This window comes from Micromys minutus, assembly GCF_963924665.1.
Source record: "Micromys minutus genome assembly, chromosome: X".
In the NCBI taxonomy this organism is placed as follows: Eukaryota; Metazoa; Chordata; class Mammalia; order Rodentia; family Muridae; genus Micromys; species Micromys minutus.
Genome location: NC_137970.1, coordinates 20766723 through 20783555, shown reverse-complemented (window position 1 = coordinate 20783555; position 16833 = coordinate 20766723).

Sequence of the window (16833 nt, the reverse complement as noted above, 5' to 3'; positions counted from 1 at the left end):
AGTTGAAACATAGGTCCATAATAAAAGATATAGCACAAACAAAATTTGCTTCGTGGACTACTACATTGATTTCCATGTCTTAAGAGCTTATTCTGAGTATATAAATATTTACCTCCTTTTCTTTTTATGAAGTTTTATTTTAAGTTAAATTTTTGTTTATTTAGTGTTTTGCTTGTATGATAATCTCTAAACATACTAAAGAGGGTAAATTCAGGTTTCCTTTCATAAACAACAGAATAAGCACTTCATTGAAAGTCAGAGGACGTGCCTTCTGGATCTACAATATGTTCTACGTGTCCTGTCCAGTTTTATTGCTTCAATTTATAATCAACTTTGGGGCTATCCTTGACGTAGTTATTTTATTTTATTTTTTTCAATTTCATGGCTCTCAAATAATCATATTGTTTCTTGATATCTGTATATTTACAATTCTTTTTTGTCTTTTGTACTCACTCCACATGAATTCATTTTTTCTAAAAATTTTCTAAGTCCTAAAAACTGTTTAGTTCCTTCCTGATATAACAATAAATACTTAGTATCATACTAAATAACTTATGAATAGCCCTCATAACTATATGATTTTTTAAATGTGCTACAAGATAGATGTTTTCTTGCCTTTACGTATAAGATTGTTGAATCTCAGAGAGATTCCCTGACTAGTAAATGTCGAGGTGGGAGGGGGTGGGACTGTATGTTTTGAATTTAACTTAAATGTTCTCCTTTGAAATGTCAAGAAATGAGGGAAGGAGAAATAATTCAACAGTTAAGAGTACTGGTTGATCTTCCAGAGGACCATGGCACCCACATGGTAGCTCAGAACTATCCGAAACTCCATTCACAATGGATCTGATGCCCACAATTGGCTTCCATGGACACTGAGTCCAACTGATATACAGATATACATGCAGGCAGAGAAAAACACTTATGAAAATAAAGGTGGTTTTTAATGTCGGGAAAAGTACTCAGGAAGACATACTTTTGTTTTATACAAGATGAAGAAAAATCCACAATAGGTTTGGAATACTTGTTATAACTTGCTGCTATGTCAGTTGGATAAGGAAAAGAGGTTTTCTTGGGGCATTACAGAAAAGAGAGTGTGATGGATTAGTGTGTAGTATAATAATCAAATGTTGATATATGCAGTTAGACTTGGTTTGAATATTTGTTATATTAGTAAGAATAATTTTGTTCTGATCATTCAACAAAAGCAATAAGCCAAGCCATATAGTCTCTTATGGTGACTTGAACTAACTACTGGTCTTATGAAGTAAAAAGATAATGTATCAGTTCTCATAATGTAGCCTTAGTTTTGCTCTAAATAAAGTTAGAAAAAATGTCAGTGTGTGAAGAAAGTCATAGATACTCTTGAGCTAAATCTAAATTAAGATAGCCATTGTGGAAGATGGCGTGACGGTTTTTCAAAAAAACATGAGAACTAAAACAATCATATGATCTATAATCCAATAATTCTATTATTTTACAATTACCCAAAATAAATGAAATCACTATGTTAAGGAGACATTCACACTTCCATGTTGATTGCTGTGATATTGACAATAGCTAAGAGATTTCAAAACAAACTATGTGGCCATCCCCATAGATGAGCAGATGAAGAAAGTACAGTATATACTAAAGAATACAATTCAGTCATAAAAGAAATGAAATCTGTCATTCTGCAACAACATGGGTAACACTGAAGGATTGTATTAGGAAAAATAAGCACAGTATTAAAAGAAAACTACTGCATGATCTTATGAATTTATGGAATCTGAAACAATCTTAGTCAAAAAAAAAAATGTGTGCTACCAGGGCCTGGCAAGGGAAGGGAGTAGGGAGGGTGGTTACTAAGTAAAAAGGTGAATGTGGAAAGAAGAGAAAACTCTACTGCACTAAAATAGCTTGTTTGATAACAAATAAATGCTATACTATAGCTAGAACAGAGATTTTTAATGTTACCAGCACAATGAGATGTAAAATATTTGAGATAATAAATATTGCACATGAATACAAGTAATACAATTTCACATTTGTCCGCTAGTGGCAAATATTAAATGTCAATTCCTTCGATAAACATAGGGCAGAAGAAATGATTAAATGGGTAATCAATTTGCTTCACGAGCAGGAGAACATGAACTTGGATCCTCAACAACCATAGGCAAGGAAGCAGTCACCTATAGTGCTAGCACTGGGGAAATAGAGACAGGCAGATTGAATGGACAGACGGACTGATGGACGGACAAAAGGGCAGACAGACAGAGGGACAAACGGACAGACAGAGGGACAAATGAACAGACAGACAGACAAACGAGGGACAGACGGATGGACAGATGGACAGATGGATGGACAGATAGACTTACGGACAGACAGACAGACAAATGGATGTACAGACGGACGGACAGATGAACAGACAGATGGACTAATGGAAAGACGGTTGGACGGACAGACGGATGGACGGACAGAGGGACAGATGGATGGACCTGTTTCAGATGTTTTAATTTCAGAGTTAAACAATAGTAACTTTGAGTTTTGTTAAGCCACTAAGCATGTGGTAAATTGTTAAAGCTGCCATTAAAAAAGGGATACAGTGTGGAAATCAGATCTGACTCAGCATCTCTTACTGGAAGCTCTAAAAAACAGCCATTATTCTTTTTATAGACAAGGTCAGAAAATAAGCTGACAATTTAGAAATTGTGATTCTACAGAAAACGGCTACCAATGCAGCATTCTTTGGTGTGACCTAAGCAAATGAAACTATTTTAAAATAACAATTCCATGTATTCACAACCTGGAGTCTTAGATGACTATGAAAATACCTTATTTGTTGCTGAGATGAACTTTGAAACTAATTTCCTCATAACATATAAGGAATAGAGAGATAAGAGTCAGTAGTTGCTTGCTGTTTCTGGTCACTGAAAGCAATATGGAAATGCAAAATATAAACCACCAAAATCAAATCCACATACTTTCTTTCCCATTTGCTGTGATTTTGATAAATATTCCAAATGCCCATGTGTTAAATAAAGTCTTGGTTGTCAGCCTATGACAGGATGTGGAAGTGGTAGAACTTCTAAGAGGCAGTGCTCAGTGTAAGGTACTCCAGTCCTTGGGGGTATGCAATTGAAGGGTTTTTTTAAACCCATCCACTTCATCTTGTTTGTTTTAAGTTCCTTGTTACGAGGTAACTAGGCCTCCTCCAGTAAAAACTCTTGCCACGATGTGCTGTGTCATTAAAGACCCAAATAAATAAGGCTATTCAATCATGTTTTGTTTTTGTTTTTTAGATTTTTTTTTTTTGAGTGCTCTATCTGCATGTACTCTTGCATGCCAGAAGAGGGCATAAGGTCCCATTACAGATGGTTGTGAGCCACCATGTGGTAACTGGGAATTGAACTCAGTACCTCTGGAAGAGCAGTAAGTGCTCTTGACCACTGAGCCATCTCTCCCACCCTCAGCCATGATTTAAAACCCTAGAAACTGTGCATTAAAACAAACCTTTCTTCTATGATTTTCATTTATTACAGCAAACAAAAGGAGTCCAACACATAATTTCTTTTTAATACGTTATATAGTGTCTTAGTCAGACTTTGTATTCCTGCACAAAACATGGCAAAGAAGCAAGTTGGGAAGGAAAGGGTTTATTCAGCTTACACTTCCATATTGCTGTTCATCACCAGAGGAAGTCAGGACTGGAAACAAAGGAGGTCAGGAAGCAGGAGCTGATGCAGAGACCATGGAGGGATGTCACTTACTGGCTTGCTTCCCATGGCTGCTCAGCTTGCTTTCTTATAGAACCCGGGTCTACCAGTCCAGGGATGGCACCACCCACAATGGGCTGGGCCTTCCCTCCTTGATCACTCGTTGAGAAAATGCCTTACAGCTGGATCTCATGGAGGCATTTCTTCAACTGAGGTTCCTTTCTGTGTGATAATTCCAGCTTGTGTCAAGTTGTCACACAAAACCAGCCAGTACACATAGGTAAATTTATGTGTATGTGTGAGTGTATGGATGTGTAGTACGAACATGCAGGAGCTTGTAGAGGTCAGAAGAGGGTTTTGGATCCCCTAGAACAGGAGTTACAGGCAGTTGTGAGTGACCATGTGAGTGCTGGGAACAGAATTCTCTGGAAAAGCAGTAAGTATATTTAACCACTGAGTGATCTTTCCAGATTCACTGTTGTACTGTTTTTTTTCATAGCCTTAACTTTTAAAAGCTATTAGTTCCCCCATAACTATTACTCTTTGTATATTCTTATATGCTTGTTTTTTAAAGAACTCCCACCCAGACTTCCTGATACTTAACAGAAGAATAATCTGGATGATGAAGAATTTAAAAGAAATCCTACCTAGTGCTGTTTAAAAAAATCAGAAACAAAACAAAACAAAAAAAGCAAACACTTTTTCTGCATAATTTTATGAGACGTTTTAAAAGAAAACTTGTAGGCTTCAAGACTTCCACAGAGCCTTTGATCTAGGACAGTTTCAGAAAATGCATATTCTAAAACTGTATGTATTTCTAATATATTGTTCTTGATGTCTTTAAGCTGTCAATCAATGTGAACTTACCCTGGACCTTTGGTTCAACTCTATTAACTTTTTTCATCCCTTCTTTCCTTATTTCCTAGATCTTTTTTCTGTAGTTTTCCTCCCTTTCCCCCCTCTTTCATTCTTTCAAGTTTTTATTTTAACCCCTCTCAGAAAAAAAACTATTATGTTACAATATTATTTTTAATGGACAATAAATATCCTGGTTGGATTATGTCAATTTGACACATATTTATTGAGAAAATACCTCCATTTGACTTCATTTCGTTGATTAATGATAGATGTGGGCAGGTCATGATCACTGTGTGTTGCCAAACCCAGGTGGTATAAGAAAGCAATATGATATTATTCCATGGCTTCTGTTTCTGCCTTGAATTCCTGCCTGGACTTTCTCAGTGACAAAATTGTGAACTGACAGTTATAACTTGAAATATAATATGAAATTGTCTCCACAAGCTGCTTTAGTTCGTGGTGTTCTCCTACAGATCTAGAAACCATAGGACAGACACTTAATCATTATATATACTTACTTGGTATAGTTTTATACCTCTCTATATATGTACAATGTGTAAAGATCCGATCTAGGCAAATAGCATGTTCATTACTTCAAACATTTTTCATTTATTTGTATTTAGAAGACTGAAATTATTTTTAATTACTGTTAGAAGGTTTAAAATAATATTTTGTTACAGGAAGTACAACTTTCAAGGACACACAGTCCAGTCGGTAGGGAGTGCTGGTATGTTTTTTGCAAAGGCCCTGGAGAATCTTCAACAGCTTTTATTTAGTATTAGCTATTACTATGCTGATGTCACACTGTAGCAGTAAGGCTAGCAGATGGCAATTCTGATGGATTTATACCCCCATTAACTTCACAGGTTTGACTCTAAGTAAGGAAATCCCTATGTGAGCAACACATACTAAATTATTAAGTAAAGTGGAATCAAATAAATAGCTGGGGTGGATTCTCTGTGATCTTATATTTATAACATGATGTCCTATAAACCTATGGGAGTAGCATCCTAGAAGTCAGAAGAATGGAGTTATTGTTGTGGATGTTGCCCCCTCTCAGGGCTTGAGTTGAATTTTTGCCTTGTTGCCAATGAGCCTTTTGACTTTGATCATATTAGTTCAATTCTCAAGGTATCAGAGTTATTACCTAATAATATGGATCATAGTTTTCTTGCTTCCCAGTGGTGAGAATTAAACCAAAAAAATGATATAACATTAACATGATTTCTATCTCAAAATAAAAACCCTAGGTTATTATACATTTTTATACATTGTGGAAGGTAAAACTAGATCTAACCTTTTTTTTTTTTTTTTGTGCTTCTTCATAGCAATGTGATCTAATTTCATAGTCATATTGACTCCAACCAGTACAGATTAGGTCAGAATCTGAATGGCCTGAGATCTTATCCTATTTGAACTATTGGGAACCAGGATGCTTTCTTTTTCAATTAAGAGTGAATAGTTTTACTCACAGGCCAGCAAACCCAGCCAGAGCAATTTGAACACCCCTTCTTCAAGTTCTAATCACCACAAACAGATGGAATGAAGGCCAGATGTTGTCTCCATTTTCAGTAAAATTGGAGCTTGAGGTACTCCAACTTAGAAGGCTTCAGGTTTCTATGGCCTATGGGTGTTGGAGGCACTGAGGTCCTTGTACTCAAAAAGAAACACTAAGAGAAACCAGAAATGTTAAATACACAGGGCCTCTTCTCAATGAAGATTAAAAAACAAAAATATAAAAAAAAACAAAAAACAAAAAAATTGTGTTCCTGCCAGATCTTCTTAACCTGATGACCTTCTTGCTATCTGTGGTGGGAGACCTCATTAAACTTTTGCTATAAAGGCAAACAGACCTCACTCAAATTTGCCAGAATGACTATCCCAGACTGCTCTGTCACTAGATCATTACACATCTTTGGGTAGATGTCACATGTACTTTATGACCTGCTGACCTCTATATTATCAGTCAGAGGCCACACTAGATTCTAAGACTTTAGCTACAGAACCCACCCTCATTGTCACATGTACATTGTAAAAGTATTTTTACATAGTCACACTTTAAGCTTTATTGTGCATCAGGAATTGGGCTGATAGACCAATAGTTACCTGGAAACCGTTCTCTAAATTGTACTCTTGTTTTAAATACGCTGACAATGAACCATCTGACATTAGACTCCCTGAGGTCTGTTCTAGGTAGAAAAAGTCAGTTTTTGGATTTTCATCCTTAACTCTTTGTATAGTTTGCTTCCCTGTATGACACCTCCAGGGACCCTCTCATATGGGTTCATTTGCCATTTTTTCTCCCTAACAAAAGACGATTTTCTAAGCAAATGTCATCTGTAAGGGAAGGGTGGGGGTAATAAGTTACTATTACTACTACTCTTGTGAACATCGCTCTGGGAAGATACATTTCACAATCTCTCCAATTTCAGGGAAAAGCTATCTCTAAACTCTAAAGTCTCTTTACTCACAAAATTTAGACCATGTAGAAAATGTATAAAATCAAAATGAAAAGTTGCTCCCCAACTGGCACCACCAGTAGTGTGCAAACACACTGTTATCTGCCCCTGAAATCAAACCACAACAAATAATTAGTGGACTTGGAAGGGCCAACCAATGAAATGTTTCAATCAGCTAAATCATTTGAATATGCAGAGGACAGAAAACAACATCTACAAATTAATACAGTTACTCAAGGTAATTTATCTTGTAACATGCCCCAATACTTTAGACTTATTATTTTCTTATTCAGTATCAATACTGACCTTTATCTGCTCCATATTTTCAGGTCTTTGTTAAATATTATTTAAAACGTGGTAGGGGATCCCAAGATCCTGCCATTTGCATAGGAGTTATTTGAAGTTCCTGGCTACTAGGAAAGTGAGAGTCACTTTTCTTCAGGGTTGGAGCTCCAGCAGATGGTACCACATCCAATACTTTTGGAGAGCATTAAATGACTCAATTCACTAGCAAAGGAAAAAGAGAGGGGGGACAGTGAGGAAGAAGGGGGAGAGAATTAAATTGTGAAAAGCATGTATGTGGGAATCTAGCAGGAGTTAGTGAAGAGAGATTAATATGATCAAAATATACTATATATGTACATTCTCAAAGAATTATATAAATTAGAATAAATATTCCTTAGGGATAACTATTGATTTCTAAAAACTTTGTACTTAAAATTAAAAAATACTACTTAATGTATTTAACACAAACTTGTAATGATTTAGTGTAAGATTTGGAATAAGAAGCTATTTTTGGTTGATAGATGTGTCTTACAATAAACCTTTCTCAAATGTGAACTTCTGGTTAATTCATTACAAAATGTAGCATACAGTTATTTCAAAGAAAGAAGTTCAATGTTACCCACGGCTAGAAGACACATAAAGATAAGCTGTGACATGGATTCCAAGTATTCAGATTCTAGAAGAGTAGTTCCAACAGTCATAACTGACATGGAGGGAGCACCACATTAGCAAGGTCACCATGTCATATCCACCCAAGGACTCAAACCATTACTATTCAGAGATTTTCCTATCCAGTGTGAACTAAATCCACTGATGTTGCTCACTTTCTTTTTAATAGAATAGTATTCTAGCCCTGGGTATATTTGTATCTTGTCCAAACTTATAATAAGTATACTTTCAAATTGTTAATAGAAAGAATTCTGTAAATTAATAAAGATATTATCCCAAAATATATGGGGGTTTTAGTATATTTTATTATAGAACAAAGCTCAGTGGGCTGTATAGATTGCATAAAATATACATCTTTGCATACTCAAGTATCTGAGAAGTTTGCTACCATTTTCTTTTTATAAAGGCAAATAAAGATTTTATCTAAGACTGAAGACATCCGACTTAAGAGTGGTACTTTAATTCTGTAATAACCAATCAAGCAGAACTCTTTTAAGAAAGATTTCTCACCAGCACAATAAATCATTTTTGGCAGTGTTACGTGCACTGGCCATTTCACCAATAGACAGTCACAAAGTACATGAGAATATCAACATCAGCACCACCATTCAACTGAATAAGTACAACTCAATTCCATACCACTTGTTTCATTTGAATTAGCTGATAGAAAAGGAGAGAAACTGTGTCCTTTTAACTATCTGACTACCTAGTACTCAGAATACCATGCAAAATAACTGAATTATAGTTTTGAAATAAGAGCATTAAACAGAATGCAACAGCAAAAGACCAGGTTAGACTATTATAGAACAGTCTCTGTTTCTGTGTCTGTCTCCCTCCCTCTCCCTCTCCTTCTCCTCCGTCTCTGCTGGTACTTTCTGGGTTGCTACATAGACGTGGATAATCTCTTACTTTCATAAGTTTTATTTTCATGATAGTATTTGTTATAATGTGATATATCACATCACATCCAAAAAGCCCATGGGGTGAGGGAGAACAGTGCCATGGTATTTTCACTATCAGCCTGTTAAACCATGAGTTAAATAAATTTTTCTTTATACATTAGTCAGACTGTAGTATTTTGTCATAGCAACAAGAAATTTCCTGGTACAGCATTTTCAACAAATTTTCTCCTTGTCTTAAAAGAACCTAGCCTTATTAGTCATTATTTGTTATTAACCCTCCTTTGAGTACTCTGAAGGAATCTTTGCTTCCCATGACATGGAAATTCTACATTACCTTGCTTGTTTATATTAAACTCATTTTTATAAACATTCTCTGTGTTGTTAGTTGTTACTAAACTTTAATTTTGGGGAGCCAATTTTCCTTTTCAGTTATTCATTCTGTATAGCATTCCACTGGTTTTTCACTGAGAACCACAAATACAACATGGTATATGTTTTGCTGTATGGACATGAACTAATTAGCATATGCACAGAGACAAATCATCAGTAAAGTTTGAAAAAAGTGATAACCTATAATCAAATATTCATACACCAAATTACTGACTCCAATTGAAAACTAATTCACAAAACGAAGAATTGATTGAATTTTACACATTGTTCGTTGCCTGAAATTTTACTTTAGAAAATAACATTTTTTTGCAAGTGTGGTAGCTCAAGCCTTAACTATCACCTAAGATGCAAAAGGAGGCAGATCTCTGTGAGTTCAGGACCAGCTTAATCTATCTAATTAGTTTTGGGCCAGCCAGATATACGTAATGAGATGCCATTTCAATAAAAAAAAAAGAAATTAAATAGTCTTAAATATATTTCATGGCTATAGATAGCATATACTTATAATTTTCTTAACTATAATGTGTAAAACATTGAATTATGTTTTAGAAAATACTCAGGAATATATTATATTTTATTGACATGATAATTAAAGCTATAAACAATGATGAAAAATATCTTCATAAAGACGAAAACAATATAAAACTCAGGATTCAAAATAAGTCAGGATTTCAAGAAAATTTGCTAATCGACAAGACTCAAGAATATTATTGTTAAAACTTTTGAAAGGTAAACATTTAGATTATGCAACAATAAATGGAAAAATGAAAAATAAAAAGTAAAAGGAACTTAGCGGCTGAAAAACATTAACGGTCTGGTAAAGTTACAGACTTTGTTGGGTTTGCCATTAAAGTGATTTGGATATTGGTAAATTGATTGCCAACAAGTTGAATCTTGCCTCCCCTCACTCTTTCAGCTTGAGACATTGGTAGCCTTATTGAATGTCCTCCTCTATCACAGCAATTTATGACATCTTAAACTTTTAAAAAATGATTTCTTCCCTTTTTCCATGGCAAGCTCCATCCAAATCTGTTGTATCTACAGCTGTTTCATTTATCTTGAGTCTCAGAACCCAGTACAAAATTATCCTTTCAATAGGTACTATTACTGGATGTTTCTCACAAACCACTGTAGTTCTTTGTTTCACATCTTTCACACACTCTCATTGTTTTCATTGTACATTCTGCTGCCATATTATAATGTTTCAGACAATTTTTCCTAAGGTATAATAATGTGTCTGTTACTCTTAAAGACTTATTTTGACTAGCTTCAGACTTAGAAGTAGAAACTCTCAAAAAAAGACAGCAAATAGCTCTTGGAAATTGGTTACTGACCTTTCTTTCTTTCTTTCTTTCTTTCTTTCTTTCTTTCTTTCTTTCTTTCTTTCTTTCTTGACTTCCATCATTCTCTTGGTCAAAAGTTAGGCATATTCTAAACCTACTTCTTGCTTTTTATTAATACCTATTTTTTCAGAGCAGTATTTCTGCTTTTGTGTTGTAGGACCAGAAATTTAACCAGATGTTGAACCTCAAATTCTTTGATCCTAGGCTCCTTACCTCCATTGTTTAATGGCTTTTTGACGTCATATTGGTGGGCATCATCCTCTTTAGAGAGACTGAAAAGTTTGTAGATTCTGCTAGTTCTCTTAAATACAAACCACCAAGAAACAGAAATATCTATCAGTCCAGGATTATCCTTCTTCACTTTTTACAAAACTGAGAATGCTCAGATCGGTATCATCAATAGATTTGTGAACAGAGTTCTGCTTCCTTTCGTCAATTCACCTTTGTCTAGAACAATAATGCCCTATACTAACAGTGAGTGTACTGTGCCATAAGTCATGACACCTTGCTTTGTGGGAAACCCTAATTTGTTGTTGTTCTCACTATGAATTCACACCACATAACCCCTCTACTCTTAAATCAGAGCATTGGCAGATGCTTTTGTGGCCATGAGCATCTTATAGAAAGTGCAAAGCCTGACTTCATAGTGCAACAGCAGCAAAGATGTCTCCAGTTTGTAGAAACCTTGTATTCATTATGCAGTTCAGTAAGTTTCTGGCTGCTTGGTGCTGGGAAGGTGATATTCAGCTTCATCTTGACACAGTGGATCATCTGGAAAGTGCCACAAATAAAGAGAGAAACTAAATAATTTGAATAGTTTTACTTTTGGCTTGTGGTTCTAGATATTGAAGTGTATAGCATGGGCTTCTTCTCAGATTCTAGTGATAGCCACACAGTGTTTAATTCATGGCAAAAGCAAAGAGGGTGGTGGAATGTGTAAATGAAAAAAGATGGTCAAATTGCCATTAGAGCTAAGCAACCTATGAAAGAAAACAACCCATTTGTGGAGATGGGTCCCTCCTGACTTCAAATGCATTTTAAAATGCTCATCATCCCCCCCACACCATTATACTGGTGATCAAGCAGTGTACCCAACTTTTGTGGAAACAACCTGTACTTAAATTATAGTATTATTGCTACCATTTTGTGAATGAGGAAATGAGGCTGAAATTAGACAATAAATACACAATAGATGGGTTCCATAACAACTGATCAATATTATGAGTTCTAAAACCACATTGAATGAGCAAACTATTTATTAACATTCATTTGTAGAGTAACTGTTTGTGAAACTATAGTGTGCTGTGCTTTGTCCATGAAGCATGAGGAAATGGCTTTGGGCCTGTCCTTTAGGAGTCATCTGTGGAATCCATGTAAAATATACTTAAATATGAGTGTTGTCATTTTGTTCATCACCTGAAAATTGAACATCAGAAGATCAACTTTGACCCTGGGTTCTGGGAATTACACCATGCATAATAAGTCTGCATCCAAAATGGGGGGAAAATAAATCTCTGCACTGCCTTTCAATCAGCACACTGGGGAATTTTGGTAATACAAACACAGGAACATTATCACATCCACACCTTTGTCAAAATAAGCAAAACAAGTCAGCACTACTTCACTATTTTAAGTTTCTCATGAATGACTATTATTTATACAACTAGAGACACACCTAGGCCCTAGCCACATGAAGCCTAGGGTTTATAGCTCTTCTTGGTTGAATGTAGGATGGGGTAGAAAGTAAATGTCAATCCACCTTCTTAGATATTCATAGTTAATTTCCTATTGTCTAATGGCACATCCTTCACAGGAACACACAGTAATCAAATATTTGATTCCTTTTTTCAAACAATGGGCTGGATTATCCCTGATTTACCTATACTCTTTTTTGTTTTACCTATCAGCTAAAATATACATCATCGGTATTGAGAAATGGAAATTAGAGAGTTTGGGTAAAAAAAGAAAGTGGAAATAAGAGGTGTGATCTGGCTGATGTGTCTCTAAGTCTGACTAATATCAGAACATTGTCCCAGTGAACCAGTTTGCCAGACCAGATAGTCACAGTCATTAAAGTTATTTTGTCATTTAGCTTGGCTCCCTGCCACCACATATGTTCATCCCAAAATGAGTGTTTCTGGTCAAATCCTCAGAGACACCTTAAGAAGATGACATATGGGGGAAAGAGCAACCATGCCAGAGATAGAGGAGCCCACTTCCACTGAGACTGAGAACAGATGCTCAAGTCTCTCTATTTCTCTCTCTCTCTCTCTCTCTCTCTCTCTCTCTCTCTCTCTCTCTCTCTCTCTCTCTCTCTCTCTCACACACACACACACACACACACAAATACACAAATATCTCTTAGAGAGAGGAGGCTAAAAGTAACTCGAGATGGATTTATTCACTGTAGAGAAAAGCGGATGACAAAAATCAATATTCTCTGGCACTAACAAGATAGGGAAAAATGTTTGTTAGATACATCTCAAGCATTACAAGAGTGAAGTACAAAGAGAATTTGTTATTCAATGTAACACGAGAACAAGATCGTGAACTCCATCTAGCAGAACTAGTCAGGACAACACTGGTTTTCTTGACCTGTTAAACCTTCTGATAATGAAAAGTAAGATACAGTATCTATTAAAAATTATTTTCAACTGTTTCAATCTATGACCATTCATATTTATGTTGTTTCAAGTTGTAAAGTTTCATATTACTGTATATTGCTTATCCTGCTATAGGCGAGAGGATAAAATAGTTTATCTGCTCTGAAAAACAGTGTGGAAGTTTATAAAAAATATAAAAATAGATCTACCATATAATCCAGCTATACCATTCTGAGTGTTTATCTGATGGACTTGAAGTTGGCATATTACAGACATAACTGCATATCAATATTTATTGCAGCACTATTCCTACAGAGTGTCTAAATTATAGAAACACTGTATGTATCCATCAACTGAACAATTAATGAATAGCATTATATATTATATATAATCCACATACATAAGAATTGTATTCACTCATAAATAAAAGTTATTACAGGAGTATGAATGCAAGTGGTGATGTCCATATTAAATAAACTAGGTCAATCACAGAAAGAATTGAAAATTTTGGGGCCAGAAAAATGCTTGAGTGTGTAAAGGTACATACCATCAAGGCTGATGACTTCGGTTCAGTTCTTGGGACTCTTATGGCAGAATAAGAGAATTTATGCCTGCAAGTTGTCTACACACACACACACACACACACACACAGAGAGAGAGAGAGAGAGAGAGAGAGAGAGAGAGAGAGAGAGAGAGAGAGAGAGAGAGAGAGAGAGAAAGAGAGAGAATAAATTTAATTAAACTTGTTCTGTATTTTCTCTCACTGTCATATATTTTTATAGATATATAAAATAGTATATGTATACATGACATAAGAACATAGGTAATTTTTTTATTATTATTAAGTGAAAGGGAAAGAAATATAAAAGGGGAGGAACTCAGCTTGGTGGCACATATCTAACATTTAAAAAGAAGAAGCAGCATTTAGAAGGAATAAATATTTGGGGGATTGGTACAGGCTATAACTTACAATATTCCTCTAATATCAGCCTCTGTGAGTTTTAAGCCAGCCTGATCTACATCAAAAGTTCTAGGCAAGCCAGGGATACATAGGGATTCACTATCTCAAAAATTTAGACAAATGGAGAAAAGAAGAAGGAGGCATAAAAGGGAAAACATGCTCCAAGTACATTATACACTTTTATGAAAATACCCTAAAGTACCTCAGTAGCATATATGCTGACTATAGACCAGTGGAAAGGTAAATATATGTACATACTTTAAAAAAATGCCCCTACTATTCTTTCCTTGATCACTACTCAAATACAAATAGTCTACTCTGTATCATAGGTAAAAATTAAATATTTATCATATTTTCCCTCTTCCTTTGCAGGTATTAAGCTATAGGTTTTGCATAAATCAAGTCATTTACTATTTACATCACACTATAAAAGAAATTTTCCTATCATCTGAAATTTAGAGTGATGGAAACCAACTCACCAAATCCAGTACACAAATTTCATTGCTATCTTTTATGTCATCTTTCAGTGTGTTTTCAATAAATATCTAGGAATTCGCTTCTCATGTCAGTTCCCACTGCTGGGATCTAAAGGACCAAGCAGATGATCCAGACACCAGTTTTACAGTATATATCCTCCAGCTGGCGGGCTGTGACATGGTAAAAGGTTATATGGTCCCAGGTTCTCACTCTTGACTACTCTGTATCCAGCTACTAAAGATAACTCCCTTGTTTTCTTTGGTTATTTCAAAGCTGTACTTTCCCCTAGCAATGAATAACAGTTTCAGTTTACTTCTGAAACTTGTTAGTTTTTCTTCTCCTGCTGAGAAATGGTTTCCCAGAAGGATTCAAAGTGTTTCAAAGGCATAATTTATACAGAGTTTAAGAGTGCACATCAGGTGGTGGTTCACAGCTCCTTTTGCTTTGCTTTGCTTTTCAAACAATAGAACAGAGCCGAGGAAACATTTTAAAATAGTTAAAGCCTGAGGAAATACAAACCATTTCATATTAACAAAGACATTTACTAGAGTGATTTTTAAATTTTACAAATGTTAAAATATATAAGGAAGTAAAGCAAAATATGGTGTCATTGTACTTATTCATAGATTAAGTTCTGGCATGTCATAAAACTAAGGAATAGGAATTAAATTGGACCTCAGGGAGTGAATAAGAACAATAACCAGAGAGGAAACAAATAACCAAACAAAAATGAAAGTGTGTGCATGTGTACAAGCATGCATGCACATGTGTGCATGCATATTCACAGATGCAAATATATATGCTGAATAGCTTTTTCGGTTTTCACATCATGTAATAAGATATGGCTAATCTCAAAGACCCTAAATTTAAATGTCATTATTTCAAAAATATTCACAATGTAACTGTCTCTTTGTACCAATTGAAGTTCCCAGGAAAAATCTCACTGCTTTATCTAGCACTGTGGGTACAATATTGATCTAGTATATATGAGGAAGAGTTGATTGCTGCACTTATATATCATCATAATGTTTTCCAAGAGTGTCTTCTATATAACTAATCTTATAACAAATATGTCTCAAGGGCCTAATAGGCTGATTGCTAGGGAAACATTCATAATCACATGGATTTTGCACTCAAGTGGGCTGATATTACAGGGATATTGCAATTTATAGCCTATAACAATTCTCCGAATATTTCTGCCACATGACCTCAATAATTTTAAAATTGTTTTAAATTATAAAACAGTACCTCATTAGAGTTTCTTTGAGATGTAAAACTGTAATATTTATTTTTAGGGTATATGCATTCACTCCTTTTCCAGATTCATTGACTCTTTTGGATAGTCAATGCTGGTCTAGATGGTGATGAACTCAGATGTCCTGGTCTTGAGGAACTTCATTTTCTCGTGAGAGATTTACATTTATGAACCAAATATGCTAATTTATTTGTTATAGCACAAGGAACAACATCTAAGTAGGAAATGCTGGAAGAGTAATGGAAAATTAGGTCCATTTATCTACAGGTGAAAGGCTCTGATAAGGTGATTTTATATTGCTCTAACTTTATATTGAGAGTACTAGAAAAAAAGAACATATATGAAGCCTGTGTATATTCTGTAGGATAGGACCCTACAAAAGGAATAAACGTTTTCAACTCAATTTCAGAACTGTGGTATTTTTACTATAAGTATACCCAAGTAAGAACCATTGATAACAACTTAAAACTGTCTTACCTGGTCCTATTATTTCTTTTCTTCCCCTACTCAGTCTGTATGTTACTTATATGTATGTTTTCAGGAATGACTATTTGGCATTGAATAATTGCTGTAATCTTTCCTGGGGAAGACGATTTCTTCCACTATCAATATCCAATAGTTGCCAGAAGGGTTAAGGCCTTCTGAGCGTCCCATCCTCCAGCCTGCCTATGTCCACTTCAGCATGTCCAGTACTGTCCTTGTCCAGCTCATGTTTAGGCAGCTAGTCATGATGTTGAAACTTTATGGGTGTAGCTTCTGACATTACTAGGAGATAAAAATCTCAAAGAAAATTTTCTGTACCTCTGACTCTTACAACATTAATGCTCTCTCTTACATGAAGGACTTGTTTTGTAGATGTATCTGTTGGAAGTGGGCTCCACAAATCTTCATTTTGATTGGTTGTATATTCTGTAATAGTCTCCTTCTGTTGAAAAC